This window comes from Heptranchias perlo, chromosome 13 (genome assembly GCF_035084215.1).
Source record: "Heptranchias perlo isolate sHepPer1 chromosome 13, sHepPer1.hap1, whole genome shotgun sequence".
NCBI classification, from domain to species: Eukaryota; Metazoa; Chordata; class Chondrichthyes; order Hexanchiformes; family Hexanchidae; genus Heptranchias; species Heptranchias perlo.
This window is the reverse complement of record NC_090337.1, coordinates 22,517,607-22,535,469: the sequence shown is the minus strand read 5'-3', so window position 1 is coordinate 22,535,469 and position 17,863 is coordinate 22,517,607. Positions and strand designations below refer to the sequence as shown.

The window sequence follows — 17,863 nt, the reverse complement described above, 5'->3', positions numbered from 1 at the left end:
TTTTTTTCCTTTCAAGTACTTATTCTTAGGATCTATTTTAAGATGTAGGATTCTGAGAAACCACATTATCAGCTGGGAAATCTGACCCTCTAGATGGTAGCATGGTTTTCTAGGATCAGGTGGCACTGGATTGGGTTTCATGCTGGTCTGGTGTTACGATCCCCACCGTTTCTTCTGCGGGACATAAGGGGTTGTCCTCCGTCTGTGGTGTAACTGGAGCAGTTTAGCAGCAGAGCCGACTGGTTTTCACCCTGGTAGGAAAATTGGCATTTAAAAAAAAAAGTGACAACCAGAATTCTCCTGAGCCTAATATTTTCTTAAAAATGGGGTGTACTTTGAACAAAACACACGTCGCCTCGATGTTCTTTCCCTTTTAAAAGAACTAAATTAGATTATTTGATGGAAAACAATTTTACAAGGTGGTTGATCAGCAAACTGAAAGCCATTTATGTTTTAATCCTACCTTTACTAGGATCAATGTCCGTATATTAATAATTAATTTTAAAAGGCAAGATTACCATCAGCTGTCCCTCTTGAATGATGTAGGGGTTGGTGACAGAGTATATATGTAAAAGGCTGAGTAACACTGGCATCCCATAAGGCTCAAGATAAAAAGTCAGGAATGAAATGTTCTTTGCATGTAACACGATGTACTTCCTACAAGTAATGTTGATTAAAGCAATAGAATAATCAATGCCAAAGTTATCCCTGATGCCAAGTAACTTAACAGCTAATATTCATTGTTGCCTCTGTTTGCTGACTACCTTGAGAACTCAATGTACTCTGGATAATTTTTCTTCAATATGTTGACTGGGCTCCCCCGCAACAAATCCAAAATGATAGCAAAAAACAATAAATTTGTAATAAAAATAACTGGTTCCATAGTCAATCATTCTGTATCTGGAACACTGCTGACTCAACCTGTTTTAGGAGCAAAGAAAAATGAAATTTACGCCGAAACTAAGTGTGAGGCATTAAATATGTTAACTTGATAGCAGACGGGCTTATCAAACAAATTTTATAAACCAGGCATGTGTGGAATCCATTCAAATTGCATTGGTATTTAAATCCAGCCGTTACTGCATGTGAAAAGCACAGCCACCTTCTGACTGACGTCCAGTTACTGCACACGTTAAGTAACGTAGAGTTGATTTGCTGCTCAGTTACACCCATAAATGTGTGTAATCGAGGCATGGCTGACTAGAAGTATGGATGGCGATAACTCCCATCAGATCTTCGCCCATTGTGCACGTGATGTGCATTTCCAGTGGAAGTTTGGACTGGCACAGGAAACTCCAACTGCAAAGAGGTGGGAACATCATTTCATTATTATAATTGACTGCATGTGATGTTGCTTTAACATCCACACTATTTTCCGCTGGGAATGCTGGAAGCGCGTAGCTTTATACTTCCATAATCAGGAATCCAGATTTGATAGGATGCGCCTTTGATTGGAAAGAAATTGTAAAGGACGGCCAGCAACCTAAATCTATGCTTTTTGGTTTCTTATTTTGAAGTCTTTCTTGACAGTTTTTTTTTGCTAGATTATTTTTGATCAACCAAGCAGCTGAAAAGGGTTTGTGCCACTGGTTTTGATTTTGATTGGCACCTACAAATTGGGATAATGTGTGACCCAAATGAATATCCTCTCCACTTGCATCTTTTGGAGGAGGAAAAGTAAAAGGAAGAAGAGGAGGAATGGAGGCAATTGACATTGCGCCAGAAGAGAACTTTGCTCCTGCTGTTATCCTGCAAATTACATATAAAGCCAGAGGTGGACTCACTTGGACTTGTTCAAGGAACAGAGTGTGTGTAAACTTAGATTCCTCAGGGGTGTAGTGACAGAGTTGTGCCTAGTTCTGGAGAAGCTGGAGTAGTTCTCCTTAGAACATAGAAGGTTAAGGGGAGATTTGATAGGGGTGTTCAAGATCATGAATGGTTTTGATAGAATAAATAAGGAGAAATTGTTTCCAGTGGCAGAAGGGTCGGTAACCAGAGGACACAGATTTAAGGTGATCAGCAAAAGAACCAGAAGTGACCGGAGGAAACATTTTTTATGCAGTGAGTTGTAATGATCTGGAATGCACTGCTTTAAAGGGTAGTGATGATGTGGAGATGCCGGTGATGGACTGGGGTTGACAATTGTAAACAATTTTACAACACCAAGTTATATACTTAAAGGGTAGTGGAAGCAGATTCAATAGTAACTTCCAAAAGGGAATTAAATAAATACTTGAAGGGAAAAAATTTTACAAGGCTATGAGGAAAGAGCAGGGGAATGGGACTAATTGGATAGCTCTTTCAAAGAGCTGGCACAGGCATGATGGGCTGAATGGCCTCCTCCTGTGCTGTACCAACTGTAATAATATGTGCTACCGTCTGACCTACAGTCAAACTCCACCACTAAAATTTTTTTTTATTCATTCATGAGATATGGGCATCGTTGGCGAGGCCAGCATTTGTTGCTCATCCCTAATTAAGAACATAAGAACATAAGAAATAGGAGCAGGAGTAGGCCAATCGGCCCCTCTAGCCTGCTCCACCATTCAATAAGATCATGGCTGATCTGATCCTAACCTCAAATCTAAATTCATGTCCAATTTCCTGCCCGCTCCCCGTAACCCCTAATTCCCTTTACTTCTAGGAAACTGTCTATTTCTGTTTTAAATTTATTTAATGATGTAGCTTCCACAGCTTCCTGGGGCAGCAAATTCCACAGACCTACTACCCTCTGAGTGAAGAAGTTTCTCCTCATCTCAGTTTTGAAAGAGCAGCCCCTTATTCTAAGATTATGCCCCCTAGTTCTAGTTTCACCCATCCTTGGGAACATCCTTACCGTATCCACCCGATCAAGCCCCTTCACAATCTTATATGTTTCAATAAGATCGCCTCTCATTCTTCTGAACTCCAATGAGTAGAGTCCCAATCTACTCAACCTCTCCTCATATGTCCGCCCCCTCATCCCCGGGATTAACCGAGTGAACCTTCTTTGTACTGCCTCGAGAGCAAGTATGTCTTTTCTTAAGTATGTACACCAAAACTGTAATGTGGAGATGCCGGTGATGGACTGGGGTTGACAATTGTAAACAATTTTACAACACCAAGTTATTTATTTTAAATTCCACCAAGCTTTCGGAGGCTTCCTCCTTCCTCAGGTGAACGGTGTGGAAATGAAATTTTCGAATCCTTCGCATTTGAAAATCACAGAACAATGCCTGGTGATTACTGCCCGTTGCCAAGGCAATCACAGTGAGCAGACAGAAAGGTGTCACCTAAAAGGCCACCGAATATACAAACCCCCCAAAAAAAAGAGAGAGAGAAGGAAGACAGTCAATGACCCGTTATATTAAAAACAGATAACATTTGTTCGCTGGTGGGGTTACGTGTAGTGTGACATGAACCCAAGATCCCGGTTGAGGCCGTCCTCATGGGTGCGGAACTTGGCTATCAATTTCTGCTCGACGATTTTGCGTTGTCGTGTGTCTCGAAGGCCGCCTTGGAGTATGTTTACCCGAAGGTCGGTGGCTGAATGTCCATGACTGCTGAAGTGTTCCCCGACAGGGAGAGAACCCTCCTGTTTGGCGATTGTTGCGCGGTGTCCGTTCATCCAAAACTGTATGCAGTATTCCAGGTGCGGTCTCACCAATACCTTGTATAACTGCAGCAATACCTCCCTGTTTTTATATTCTATCCCCCTAGCAATAAAAGCCAACATTCCATTGGCCTTCTTGATCACCTGCTGCACCTGCATACTAACTTTTTGATTTTCTTGCACTAGGACCCCCAGATCCCTCTGTACTGCAGTACTTTCCAGTTTCTCGCCATTAAAATAATAACTTGCTCTCTGATTTTTCCTGCCAAAGTGCATAACCTCACATTTTCCAATATTGTATTGCATCTGCCATATCTCCGCCCACTCACCCAGCCTGTCTATATCCCCTTGTAGGTTTTTTATGTCCTCCTCACTCTTTACTTTCCCTCCCATCTTTGTATCATCTGCAAACTTTGATATGTTACACTCGGTCCCCTCCTCCAAATCGTTAATACAGATTGTAAAGAGTATAATTGCCCTTGAGAAGGTGGTGGTGAGCCACCTTCTTGAACTGCTGCAGTCCGTGTGTTGAAGGTTCTCCCACAGTGCTGTTAGGAAGGGAGTTCCAGGATTTTGACCCAGCGACGATGAAGGAATGGCGATATATTTCCAAGTCGGGATGGTGTGTGACTTGGACGGGAATATGCAGGTGATGTTGTTCCCATGTGCCTGCTGCTCTTGTTCTTCTAGGTGGTAGAGGTCGCGGGTTTGGGAGGTGCTGTCGAAGAAGCCTTGGCGAGTTGCTGCAGTGCATCCTGTGGATGGTACACATTGCAGCCACAGTGCGACGGTGGTGAAGGGACTGAATGTTTAGGGTGGTGGATGGGGTGCCAATCAAGCAGGCTGCTTTGTCCTGGATGGTGTCGAGCTTCTTGAGTGTTGTTGGAGCTGCACTCATCCAGGCAAGTGGAGAGTATTCCATCACACTCCTGACTTGTGCCTTGTAGATGGTGGAAAGGCTTTGGGGAGTCAGGAGGTGAGTCACTCGTTGCAGAATACCCAGCTTCTGACCTGCTCTTGTAGCCAGTGGCTGTCAAGACAACTACAGTCCAACTTTTATGCTGTCGGTTCATTCCAGGCTAGCACAGGGGATGAGTGATATTGTATTGGGCTTTAGTGTATGCTTTGATTGGAGTGAGAGAGTGAATATGATGAAATGAAAGAGCAGGAGAAAGCGAGTGCAGATTCTGAGCTACTTTCCTATCCTCAGCTTCTTTAATGGTGCCTTGTCTATGATTCTCCAGATGCGCCTCCTCGAACGGTGTAAGAGGACATAGTGGGGGAGGGGTGCTTCACCTCCATGCAGTTTGTCTCCATCTTGTTATGTGATTTCTTCTGCCAATTGAAAAGAAGTGACAAATTGAAATTGTCAGTAAGACTTACTGGTATATCCACCTTTCACTGTGCACCCCTTTACATGGAAGAATATGTATAGGAAAATCACACTTAAGAATGCAAAGGAAGAAACACCAACAGGCAAAGGTTGCTGCTGTGAAGTGTAACCTGCTGCATAATGGGTATTTATGGTAAGCATTCAAAAGTAATGTAATACAGTGTGAGAGTGAGGTAAATCTACTATGCATGCTTAGTACACAAGGTTCTGATGGATAATCCTACCTAGCCTGACCTGGTGAGGTCATTGCATTTTAGGTGGCACTGTAGCCAGATCCACTGAATTGTGTACAGTGCAATTCCATTAATGGCCACTTCTGTGAATGCACGCCGAACAGTTTATCTGGGTACTTGCCATCTGTTAGTCCTGAAAAGGGCTTTTGTCCTGTGAGGCCATTGCTCCTAAAATATTTTTGAAGATTCCTTTTCAAAAATGGGCAATCCCATGTCCAACATCACTGGAAGCAGACATTGTGAAATTATCCTCTCTCTTCCTCTTCTCATTGTCCTGAGTAAAATGGACTGCCCTTTAAACAGCTGCAGATCCAGGATTCCACCCCCCCACCCACCCCCACCAATGGAAGACAGAGTTCCCAACCAGAGGTGTTATTCATGCTGATAGCTCACCTACAAAATAATCATTAGGCTGGCGCCAGAAATATGGCTGGTGTCAGCATACTAACAGTTGGCACATGCCAATTGTGCACGCCCAATCTGAGACCCGAGCCAAGAAGCTACGCTAATAACGCTTTCAGTAGAAACTCTTGCACAAAGAACCATAACAACACAATAAGATGAAAGTAATTCAAATATAACACCACAGACTCTACAAACGAATAGAATTATAATAATACAGGTGCTGTGGTGGTGCATGAATTATAACACATAATGGCTGTGCCTGAAATTTCTATTAATATTTTTCAAGCATAATTTTTGATTTTTATTTTCTCACCGCAGCACATATACATAAGAGTACATCTGAGTTCATCTGTACGTGAGTGCATGTGAGCGTACCTGTGTGTGTGGAAGTGTATGTGTGTCTATCTGTAGTGACTTCTGCAAAAGGCAACATTAAAATGGAAGCATTTGCACAGCAAGAGCAGCACTGTATAATTTGACTAATTATTTCCTTTCAATCTGTTAAGAATGTTCTTGGCTGTGATTATGGGACAACACACCTTTAACACACAGCCATTTTAAAAATTATAATCTTAAAATGATTCATCAATCTCAGCTGTCCCAATTCAAATGGATTAATCATTCATTTTTGTCAAGCTCAGCTCAGAGAGAGGAAGTGTTCCAGATTTAATGTGCTCACTACTGAATCAATGCTTGGTCTGAAACTGCCTATCCATATAATCTTACATATTAATCATTAAGGTTTAAAGCAGCATTGTCACTTTGGAAGAGGTTAGGTTAAGTTTCCATTTTTGCTCACCCCCGCCATGAAATGGTTTATTCCTTCTCAAACTGGATAGGCACACAATCTGCTACCAGAGCAGCAATGGTTGAGGAAATGCTAACTTGCATTGTGAGAATTTGTGTAAAGTAAGGCTGCCAAGCAATTAAAAAATTAATTGCAACTAATCTCACCATTAAAAAATTTTAATCTCGGTTAATCTTAGTTTTAATTGCATATCTAATTGATATAATTACTGCATCCATCTCATTCAAGTTTGTTTTATTACAGATGTCCAATGTAAATCTTGGCACAAGATGGATGCATTAGTATTCACACCTTAATGTCAGTCAATTATGTTTTTTTTGGGGATAGGGATTCAAATTTACCTTCATGCTCCTGAATACTACAAGATTCCCCTGTGCAATACGCTTATCTAAACAGTCCACAGAAACCTGGATCAATTGTTTGCTCTTCAAGTTACCAAATCTCTGATCAAGTTCCCAGAGTACCTATTTTGACAATCAGTAGAAAAATACATCTCCATCCACAGAGCAGACCAAAGATACTTCTGTGCATCCTGAAGAGTCTTTCTCAGCAGCAAATAATATTTTCAAATCTTGGCATCGTAGAAATGAGAGTTGTAATTGAGAAAGTTCTGATGCAAATCTTAACTTGTAATCTCTTAAAGAGCAAGACGTTATTTTATTAGAAGAGACCTGAAACACAGTGAGGAAAATAAGGGTTTGGGAGGGGCAACACAAGATATTCCAAGTATCTTCCCAGTTCTGGCAGCTGCTCCCCATCTTAATATCCACTAACTTGGCAACATTTGCTACATGAGAACCAAATATCTGCACAATTGAGCTACGGACGGGTTATTTTCACCTGCAGTTTATAAGTTCCATAAAAGAGCGTCTCTAATCCTGGATCTGGTGAGGTCCAATGGTGACAGTTAAACCTGTGGAGTTTTTCCTCTAACCCCCGCCCACAAACCTCAGCTACTCCCTGGTGCACAGCAGCGTCCTCACTGTAATCAGAAGGCGGTGCCCGTCCCACAACAACACGGGCCGGCGACACCAAGGGAAAAAAGCTGAAAGGAAAAGATTTTTAATGGGCCAGATTAATTAAAGGAGTGAGGAAAAAAACTGGAAGGAAATGATGCTGCGCATGACTCTGCCATCCCTTCAGCCTAACCCATACCTCCCTCCACAAATTGGCCGCTGTGCTTGCCTACATTTCAACATTTCAAAGTACTTTGTTGGCTGTGAAGTACCTTCGGACATCCTAAGAACATAAAAGCTGCAAGTTATTTCTTCTCTATGTGTGAATTTGTGAAGTGTGTTGATTAAAGTACATCAATATATTTGGGAACTATTAGCAGATTAAGTTATTGGCAGAGTATTAAGGGAGTATATCAAAGTATTAGCAGAGTTTTTCAATTTATTGCTGAACTATTTATCTCATGGAAAGAGCAAATTTTGATCAGAATCTGGTTGCAGGAAATCAGAATCTTTTTGAATCTCTCTCAATGGCCTGATTTATAGATTAATGCATTTATGAGACTGAGATGTTGCCAGTAAGCAACTGTTCAACTGTACAGATTCAGAGGTTCTAATTAAATTCATTAAGCACAACTGATGTGGGAAGACAAACAGGATGCTGTCTCTGAAGTGAAAGATGCAATTAGACACTACAAGACATTCAAGGCTTTGGTGGAACTGCTCTTTCCTCATAATTGTAACATACATGCCAACCATCAAGCATTATGTGTAACAGTCACCCATTTAAGAGTCATGCCACTCATTACACCCACATTAAACCAAGCTTTTCAATTTCCTGGTAAATTTCACCTCCTATATTTCACTAATTGTACAGTGTAGATAAAAAAAAGCTTTTTTTAGAGCTGCCCGTCTTTACCACTTACAAAGGGCAAGTGTTGGGAAAATTAAAGGAACCCTTTTGTGGAATCCAGACAGCCTCAGTTCCTGAAACAGTCTGCTTCATCAGCTCCATGAAAAGCTGCCAAATTGGCCAATCGGGAAGTCAAGTTTCTGCTATATTGAGAGCAGAACAAACATAATGCACTGTTCATGTGTTTTCAGGATTGGTTGTAATTTAGTAAGGTCCCTCTTACACATACAACTACAGTTCCATTCTCAATGGACATTCATTTCTATCAACATAGAGGTGGGTGGGGGGGGAAATGAAGCAAACTTTTTTTTAAGCAATGAGTTGTTATGATCTGGAATGCACTGCCTGAAAGGGTGGTGGAAGCAGATTCAATAATAATTTTCAAAAGGGAATTGGATAAATACTTGAAAAGGAAAAAATTGCAGGGCTATGGGATAAGAGCAGGGGAGTGGGATTAATTGGATAGCTCTTTCAAAGAGCTGGCATTGGCACAATTGGCTGAATGGCCTCCTTCGGTGCTATGATTCTATGATTCTATGAACATGCTGAAATGGTATTCAGGAGGAGGGGGGTTTCAACAAATATATTAAAAGTTACAACGTCTGATAGGTTGAGTTATTTTGCCATTCCAAGCACAATGCTGGAAGTTGAACTAAAAATAAAATGGTTTCTAGCTCTGTGTCAGTTGGTAGCATTCTTTGAATTCAAGCTTCAACTGATCACATAATCTAGGCTGACACTTCAGTGCAATACTGAGGGAGTGTTGTATTATTGTCCTTTGGATGAGACATTAAACTGAGGCCCTGGCTACCCTCTCAGGTGGGCATAATGGCACTGATTTTCCTGGCCTCCTTTATCCAGTCCTGGATAAACACAGCACAAACAAAATGTGCGGCTCCTATCCAGACTCATCTGTGGCTGAATTTGATATACTGTGCCATTAATGTGGCCCCAAGGCCTGAAGGTAAGGTGGGAGAGGATAGGAAAATCTTCTACTCACTAGGTCCATTTTGATTTGCAGCTGGGCCTCCCCTCAGTCTCTCCAGTCTGAGGGAGATCCCTGCACAACCCTATTGCCAGTTTCTGGGGGCACCCCTGTGTCTGGGTGCCCCTTGGCCGCAGCAACAGGAAGTAGAGTTGAATGGCAGGCACGCCCCGCCTACCTCATTTACATCTGAATGCTGGGGCTGTACCTATTACAAGTGTAGGTCCAGCTTTGCTCCTTGGGGGGGAAACCCCAGAAAACCTGGGACAATAAAAAGGGGACGTAGACCTGGTATTATAGTATCATAGTATCGCAGCACTGAAGGAGGCCATTCGGCCCATTGTGCCTGTGTCAGGTCTTTGAAAGAGCTATTCAATTAGTTCCTCTTCCCTGCTCTTTACCCATAGCCCTGTAAATTTTTCCCTTCAAGTATTTATCCAATTCCCTTTTGAAAGTTATTATTGAATCTGCTTCCACCACTCTTTCTGCGTAAAAACATGTTTCCTTATGCCACCTCTGGTTCTTTTGCCAATCACCTTAAATCTGTGTCCGCTGACCCTTTCGCCACTGGAAACAATTTCTCCTTATTTAATCTATCAAAACCATTCATGATCATGAATACCTCTATCAAATCTCCTCTTAACCTTCTCTGCTTTAAGGAGAACAACCCCAGCTTCTAAAGGATATGATAACACAACACTTAGAAAATATCAACGGGATTAGACAAAGTCAACATGGATTTATGAAAGGGAAATCATGTTTGACAAACCTACTGGAGTTTTTTGAGGATGTAACTGGTAGAATAGATAAGGGAGAACCAGTAGATGTGGTTTATTTGGATTTTCAGAAGACCTTTGATAAAGTACCACGTAAGAGGTTAGTGTGCAAAATAAAAGCACATGGGATTGGGAGTAATATTGGCATTGATTGAAAATTGGTTAACAGACAGGAAACAGAGAGTAGGAATAAATAGGTCTTTTTCCAGGTGGCAGGCAGTGACTAGTGGGAAACCGCAGGGATCAGTGCTTGAGCCCAGCTATTCACAATATATATCAATGATTTGGTTGATGGAATCAAATGTAATATTTCCAAGTTTGCTGATGACACAAAACTAGGTAGGATCATGAATTGTGAGGAAGATGCAAAGAGGATTCAAGGCGATTTAGACAAGTTGAGTGAGTGGACAAATATGTGGCAGATGCAATATAATGTGGATAAATGTGAGGTTATCCACTTCGGAAGGAAAAATAGAAAGACAGAGTATTATTTAAATGGTGATAGATTGGGGAATGTTGATGTACAAAGGGACCTGGGTGACCTTGTACACCAGTCACTGAAAGCAAACATGCAGGTGCAGCAAGCAGTTAGGAAGGCAAATGGTATGTTGGCCTTCATTGCAAGAGGATTTGAGTACAGGAGCAAGGATGTCTTACTGCAGTTATACAGGGCCTTGGTGAGACCACACCTGGAATATTGTGTGCAGTTTTGGTCTCCTTTCCTAAGAAAGGATATACTTGCCATAGAGGGAGTGCAGCAAAGATTCACCAGATTGATTCCTGGGATGGCAGGATTGTCGTATGAGGAGAGATTGGGTCGACTCAGCCTGTATTCACTTGAGTTTAGAAGAATGAGAGGGGATCTCATTGAAACAGTTAAAATTCTGACAGGGCTAGACAGACTGGATGCAGGGAGGATGTTTCCCCTGGCTGGGGGTTCACAATGAGAGGTCACAGTCTCAGGATACGGGGTAGGACATTTAAGACTGAGATGAGGAGAAATTTCTTCACTCAGAGGGTGGTGAACCTGTAGAATTCTCTACCACAGAAGGCTGTGGAGGCCAAGTCACTGAATATATTTAAGAAGGAGCTAGATAGATTTCTAGACACAAAAGGCATCAAGGGGTATGGGGAGAGAGCGGGAATATGGTATTGAGATAGAGGATCAGCCATGTACAATTAGTGAAATATAGGAGCAGGCTCGAAGGGCCGAATGGCCTACTCCTGCTCCTATTTTCTATGTTTCTCCTGTCTCTCCTCATCCCTGGTACCATTCTGGTAAATCTCTTCTGCTCCATCTCTTAGGCCTTGACATCCTTCCTAAAGTGTGGTGCCCAGAATTGAATGCAATACTCCAGCTGAGGCCTAATCAGTGTTTTATCAAGGTTTAGCTTAAGTTCCTTGCTTTTGTACTCCATGCCTCAATTAATAAAGCCCAGGATCCCATATGTTTTTTTAACAGCCTTCTCAACTTGTCCTGCCACCTTCAAAGATTTGTTTACATATATCCTCAGGTCTCTCTGTTCCTGTACCCCCTTTAAAGTTGTAACATTTAGTTTATATTAGTGTAACAATTCTCGGCCCCATGGGCATTGCCCCAGGGCAAAGGACAGGAACATTGGCCCAAAAGATCCTGCAGCTCTATTCAAAGATGAGTAGGAAGTTCTAGCAGTGTCCTGGTCAACATTGATTCCTCAATCAAAACACCAAAAAACAGATTATCTGATCATTCATTTACTGTTTGTGGGACCTTGCTATGTAAAAATTGGCTGCTTTGTTTGCCTACAAAACAAGAATGACTGCACTTCAAAATAATCCTTTGATTGCAAAGCACTTTGGGGTGTTTTGAGGATGTGGTGAGGTGCTATATAAATGCAAGTTTTTTTCTTTGCATGCAGATAAGATATTTCTGTAGTGAGACTGTGCATATTGGTGTATTGCAATATTTCAAGTGGATAAAAGGCACCAAAATTTAAAAAAAATATTTTTATTTATCCATCAAGTGACCAGCATTTTATTTTTATTTTGTTCTAAAAAAAACTCAGGCACAGGAAGAATGGCATTATACCTTAAAGGGATTGTGTGAATATATTTCTCCTGTGATCTACACCTGACTTTGATGGTAAAAGTATGCATGCAACATAGCATTTGAAGAGGGATCTGTTTAAATCAATTAAATAGCTACAAAGAACAGTGATCAATGTTAACATTGTTTTATTTCTTCTGTCCCATTTTGTCAAATGTTTTAACTTATAGACTGCTGGCAGGTTTGGGCAATAACTGTCTTCTGGGGCTGGATGGTTTAGTTAGTTTTGTCAATCTCATCAGTCATCCCAGTAAAGAAAAACTTATGAACCTTGCCAGTCAGAAATATCTGTAACCTGCTCAGTTCCTCGGAGACCCCTACCCCAAATCTCAGGGCATCCTGCTCAAGGACATTCTGCTCTTTCCCAAATTGCATCGAGTTACATCGAAACTACAGCACAGAAACAGGCCATTCGGTCCAACTGGTCTATGCCGGCGTTTATGCTCCACACAAGTCTCCTCCCTCCCTTTTCATCTAACCCTATCAGAATACCCTTCTATTCCTTTCTCTCTCATGTGCTTATCTGGCTTCCCCTTAAATGCATCTATGCTATTTGACTCAACTACTCCTTCTGGTCGTGCATTCCACATTCTTACCACTCTTTGAGTAAAGAAATCTCTTCTGAATTCCCTATTGGATTTATTAGCGACTATTTTATAGTTATAATCCTTAGCTTTAGACTTCCCCCACATGTGGAAACATTTTCTCTACGTCTACCCTAACAAAGCCTATCATTACCTTAAAGACCTCTATCAGGTCGCCTCTCACTCTTCTCTTTTCGAGAGAAAAGAGCCCCACCCTGTTCAGCCTTTCCTGATAAGGATATACTCTGAGTTTTGGTATCATCCATGTAAATCGTTTTTGCACCCTCTCCAATGCCTCTATATCCTTTCTATAATCTGGAGACCAGAACTGTGTACAATATTCCAAGTGTGGGCTAACCAAGGTTCTATATAAATTTAACATAACTTCTTTGTTTTTCATTTCACTCCCTCTAGAAATGAAAGCTAGTGCTTGATTTGCCTTTTTATGGCCTTATTAACCTGCATCTCTACTTTTAGTGATTTGTGTATCTATACCCCAAGATCCCTTTGCTCCTCTATCCTGTTTAGACTCTTATGATCCAAGCAGTTCGTGGCCTCCTATTCTTCCTACCAAAATGCACCAGCTCACGCTGATCTATATTGAAGTTCATTTGCCAATTACATGCCCATTCTACAATTTTATTAATGTCCTCTTGCATTTTGACGCATTCTTCCTTTATATTAACTACACTCCCAATTTGGTGTCATCTGCAAATTTTGAAATTGTACTTCCAATTCCTGAATCCAAATTGTTTATGTAAATGGTGAACCACAGTGGTCCCAGCAGCAATCCTTGTGAGCTCCACTTCCCATCTTTTGCCAGTCTGAGTAGTTACCCTTAATCCTTACTCTCTGTTTTCTGTTTTGTAGCCAGCTTGCTATCCATTCTGCTACCTGTCCCCTGACTCCACATGCTCTGACCTTTTAATTAATTGTTTAATCAATAAGAAATTGACTTTTTTTTTCTTAATAATGTCCTGCTCAGAGTAGGTTTGTCACATTTGATTTTACAATCAATCCTCTGTAATTTAGTCTAATTATAGATCAGCCATGATCTAATTGAATGGCGGAACAGGCTCGAGGGGCTGAATGGCCTACTCCTGTTCCTATGTTCCTATTTACAACTTATGTATTCATTCTTTGCAAAGCCCCTAAACAATTAATTATAATATTGCTGTCTTTGGGGGTCTCAGAACTGTATAGTGTGACATTTACAAAAGGTTACTGCTGTATGCTTACAAAAAAAACTTGGACATTCCATACATATTAAAGCAAACTAATAGATGGTCACTAGTGATTTATGAATGAGACAGTACCAAGTTGGTTCTAGGGTAGTAAAAGGTCAAATGACATGCATGGCTAAACCAGACAGACTCCATAAATGTTTGTAACTCATTCAATCAGCACTTGTTTTGTATGATAAATACAGAATGTTTTCTTACTTATTTCTAGTCATAAAAAAGTATTCACCTGTATGTTGGAATGAGCACAAATGGAGCTGTCCCTCATATAGAACAATGGACAGTATCATGGTGAAACAGCACAGTCACCTTCATGTGAATGAGGTATAAAATGACAGGGGAAAAATCTACTTCATTCCACAGGAATAGAGATTATTTCCAAACGATACAGCAGCTGATGTATTGTAAATCATAGAATGATACAGCACAGAAGGAGGCCATTCGGCCCATCGTGCCTGTGCTGGCTCTTTGAAAGAGCTATCCAGTTAGTCCCACTCCCCTGCTCTTTCCCCATAGCCCTGCAAATGTTTCCTTTTCATGTATATATTTAACTCCCCTTTGAAAGTTACTACTGAATCTGCTTCCACCACCCTTTCAGGCAGTGCATTCCAGATCATAACGACTCTCTGCGTAAAAAAATGTTTCCTCATGTCGCCTTCGGTTCTTTTGCCAATCACCTTAAATCTGCGTCCTTTGGTTACCGACCCTGCTGCCACTGGAAACAGTTTCTCCTTATTTACTCTGTCAAAACTGCTCATGATTTTGAACACCTCTATCAAATCTCCCCTTAACCTTCTCTGTTCAAAGGAGAACAATCGCAGCTTCTCCAGTCTCTCCACATAACTGAAATCCCTCATCCCTGGCACCATTCTAGTAAATCTCTTCTGCAGATCGAACATCGACACCCTGATCCCCACAAACTGATCAACACATGGATAGACTTCTGGAATAGGATGGAGGAGGCAAAAACCTCAGAACTGTTTAAGAAACAGCTGGATGCTGTGATGGGGGGTTCCGCAGGAACTCTGATGGATTAAATGGCCTAACTCATGCATGTCAGTGAGTCAAGGGGTAGTTACAACCTAGAAATTGCGTAACTTTAAGAAAAATATTACATTGTAATTCAGAATGGTAAGATTTGAGGATTTGTTGCTTCGGACTGATCAACTCTATCCCTTAAACCTAGCTGTTTTATTACCATAAAGTATTCATAAAATCAATTTAAATAATTAACAAAATAGCTACATCCAACAGAGATGTCCTGTATACTTGGCCAAACTGGTTTCAGCGCAATCATAAATTATTCATGATGTGGAGATGCCGGTGATGGACTGGGGTGGACAAATGTAAGGAATCTTACAACACCAGGTTATAGTCCAACAATTTTATTTTAAAATCACAAGCTTTTGGAGATTATCCCCTTCGTCAGTGACGAAGGGGATAATGTCCGAAAGCTTGTGATTTTAAAATAAAATTGTTGGACTATAACCTGGTGTTGTAAGATTCCATAAATTATTCAGCCTGACCATTTTATTTATTTATTTGTTGGCTCATGACCTCGCCAATTCCAACATGCACTACTTCAATAGAAATATAATAACGTTTCAGTTTGGCTGGTATTTTCTTAGTATAAAGTAATTAGGGCTAAATTGTTGGCAGGCTAGGAACCTGGTAAAATAAAATGGAGGAAATGAATTTCAGGTGAAATGTCTTCCTGTAATGAAATAAATAGATTCAAAGTTTAAGGAAAGAATCAGTATTTCAAATGAGGACTAGAAATGACAGCAACATATCTGCATTAAGCAGGCCTAAATCATAAAGCAACCTTGCCTCTTACACAGCATCTAGGGGGTCAATTTTCGGATGGCCGAGCGGGTGCGTTCGTGGCGGGGGGCTCCTAAAATTGGGGATTCACGGAGCGGGTCTGGAGCCCGGCTCCAACCCTCCCATTTCCGGGTTCCCCAATGAGGCGAATCGGTGTGTGCGCAGCCCCTGCATGCGGGACTCCCACGGCAATCAAAGCCGGCGGGATCCCACTTAAGATCATTATCTGGGTACTTGAGGTCATTTACAGACCTCATTAGTTGGAGATTTTAGGAGGATTTGGATTTTGGACTACCCAGAGCGTGTTTCCCATGCTGGGGGAAAACTCTCTGTTTAAACAGACGTGTTGCAGCCAGCAGCAAGTGGCAGCTGCAAAGGTCCATTTAACAGATGCGGGGTAAACCCTCATTCATTGCAGCAGGGCACTCTGTCACCTCAGACAAAGTTTTGCCTGCCACACCGTTATCTTCATACTCCAAATTATTAAATCATACCCTAAACTCTGCTGTCCAAACACATTTACCTACTTTGTGGACCCCCTCACACTCACACAGTGAGGATGTGGCGGGGGTTCCATAGCTGCATTCATCACTCCATTGGAGGATGGCTAACATCACCAGCCTCGCCAGGCATGCCGTCTACCTCCGCCACGTGGAGCTCCACAACACAGTGCTGCGCAACAGGCACCTGCACAAAGTAGTCGTGCAACTATACATACACCCACTGTAGGGTGACCCAATGGGTGGCATCAAGGGTGTTCATGGAGAACCTCATGAAAGGGCATTATTGCACAAGCCAGTCAAGAATGGCCAAGACATGGCAGTAGTGGTGACAATATAATATGTAATGTGAGTTGATCAGAAATCAAATATAAGTAAAAACCATGACAAACCCTCAAACACCCTTGTGCATCCCCTTCATGCTCACGACACGTTTGCCTTACGCTTCCTACTGCACATATGTGATGCATGCCCTGTGGCTGCAGCACAGGTAGTGGCAAGGTGGGTGAAAGAGATGCATCAGAGGGTGAGTATGAGATAGAGCCATGAGATTGTATGAGGACTGGGTTGAGCGGTAGTGGTGGGATGAGTACTGGCGAGGTGAGTAAGTGCAGGTAAGATGAGGATGAGCTTTGAATGGATGTGAGGAGTGATGTGATAGAGTAGTGTTGGCAGTGCAGAAGGAGATGTGGGGTGGGGACGGTGATGTGGCAGACAGAGTGTAGGGGAATGAGTAAGTGTACTCACTTTGGCTGACCTACTTAGGTCATTGAAGCGCCTCCTGCACTATATGTAGATGCGTGATATGTTGATGGTGCTGGTGACCTCCTCTGCCACCTCAAGCCAGGCCTTCATGGTGGCAGAGGCGGGCCACTTCCTCCCGTCCGCCAGGGAGAAGATCTCTGTCCTTGCCCTTCTCCTCACCCCATCCAGTAGGACCTGGAATGAGGCATCATTAAACCTGGGAGCAGCCTTCCTCCTGGGCTGCTCCATGCTGTAATTTTGGCTCCTTTCTGCAGCATCAGTCAGTGAAGGACTGCCCCTTTAAATAGGGCTCCTCCAGCTGACAGCCTATGATGCGGGTGCGCAGTCCGCCCGCTGCGCAGCTTTCCGGCGCAAAACCCGGAAGCCAAGGTAAGTGGCTTCAATTTACTTACGATCGCGTGGGGAACCCACCGGGTTACCCATGCGCCCAGTCGACCCACTGCTGGCAACCCGCCTCCCTCCTAATATTGGGCCCTAGGTTACAAAGTGCCACAGGAAGTAAACTGTTATGTCCTCTTGAGACTGGTCTCATCAGCCCACTGTGGTCAGCGTCGAAGTAAAGAGCTTGAGCCAATTACTCAATTCACCACAACAATATGGCACCTTTAATATAGAAAAATGTCCTATGGTGCTTCAGAGGCATAGTCAGAAAAAAATGGATGCCGAGCCAAAAGAGAAGATATTAGGACCAAAAACATGGTCCAAGAGGTGGATTTTAAGGAGGATCTTAAAGGAGGAGAGGGAAGTGAAGAGGCAGAGAGATTAGGGAGGAAATTCCAGAGCATGGGTCCTAGGCTGCTGAAGG

General features: G+C 42.2%; 1 protein-coding gene across 3 annotated transcripts in view; it reads left to right on the top strand.

The window, feature by feature from the left end:
- The first annotated feature begins 1,147 nt into the window (after positions 1–1,147).
- The window catches only part of sphkap (SPHK1 interactor, AKAP domain containing), a 228,576-nt gene continuing 211,860 nt past the window's right edge, over positions 1,148–17,863 (top strand). The window contains exon 1 of one of the 3 annotated variants that reach the window (XM_067995140.1): positions 1,148–1,309. The gene's annotated coding sequence lies outside the window, so the exon portion shown is untranslated. The remainder of the gene's footprint in view (positions 1,310–17,863) is intronic. The other 2 variants (XM_067995137.1, XM_067995139.1) reach the window with 2 other exon arrangements.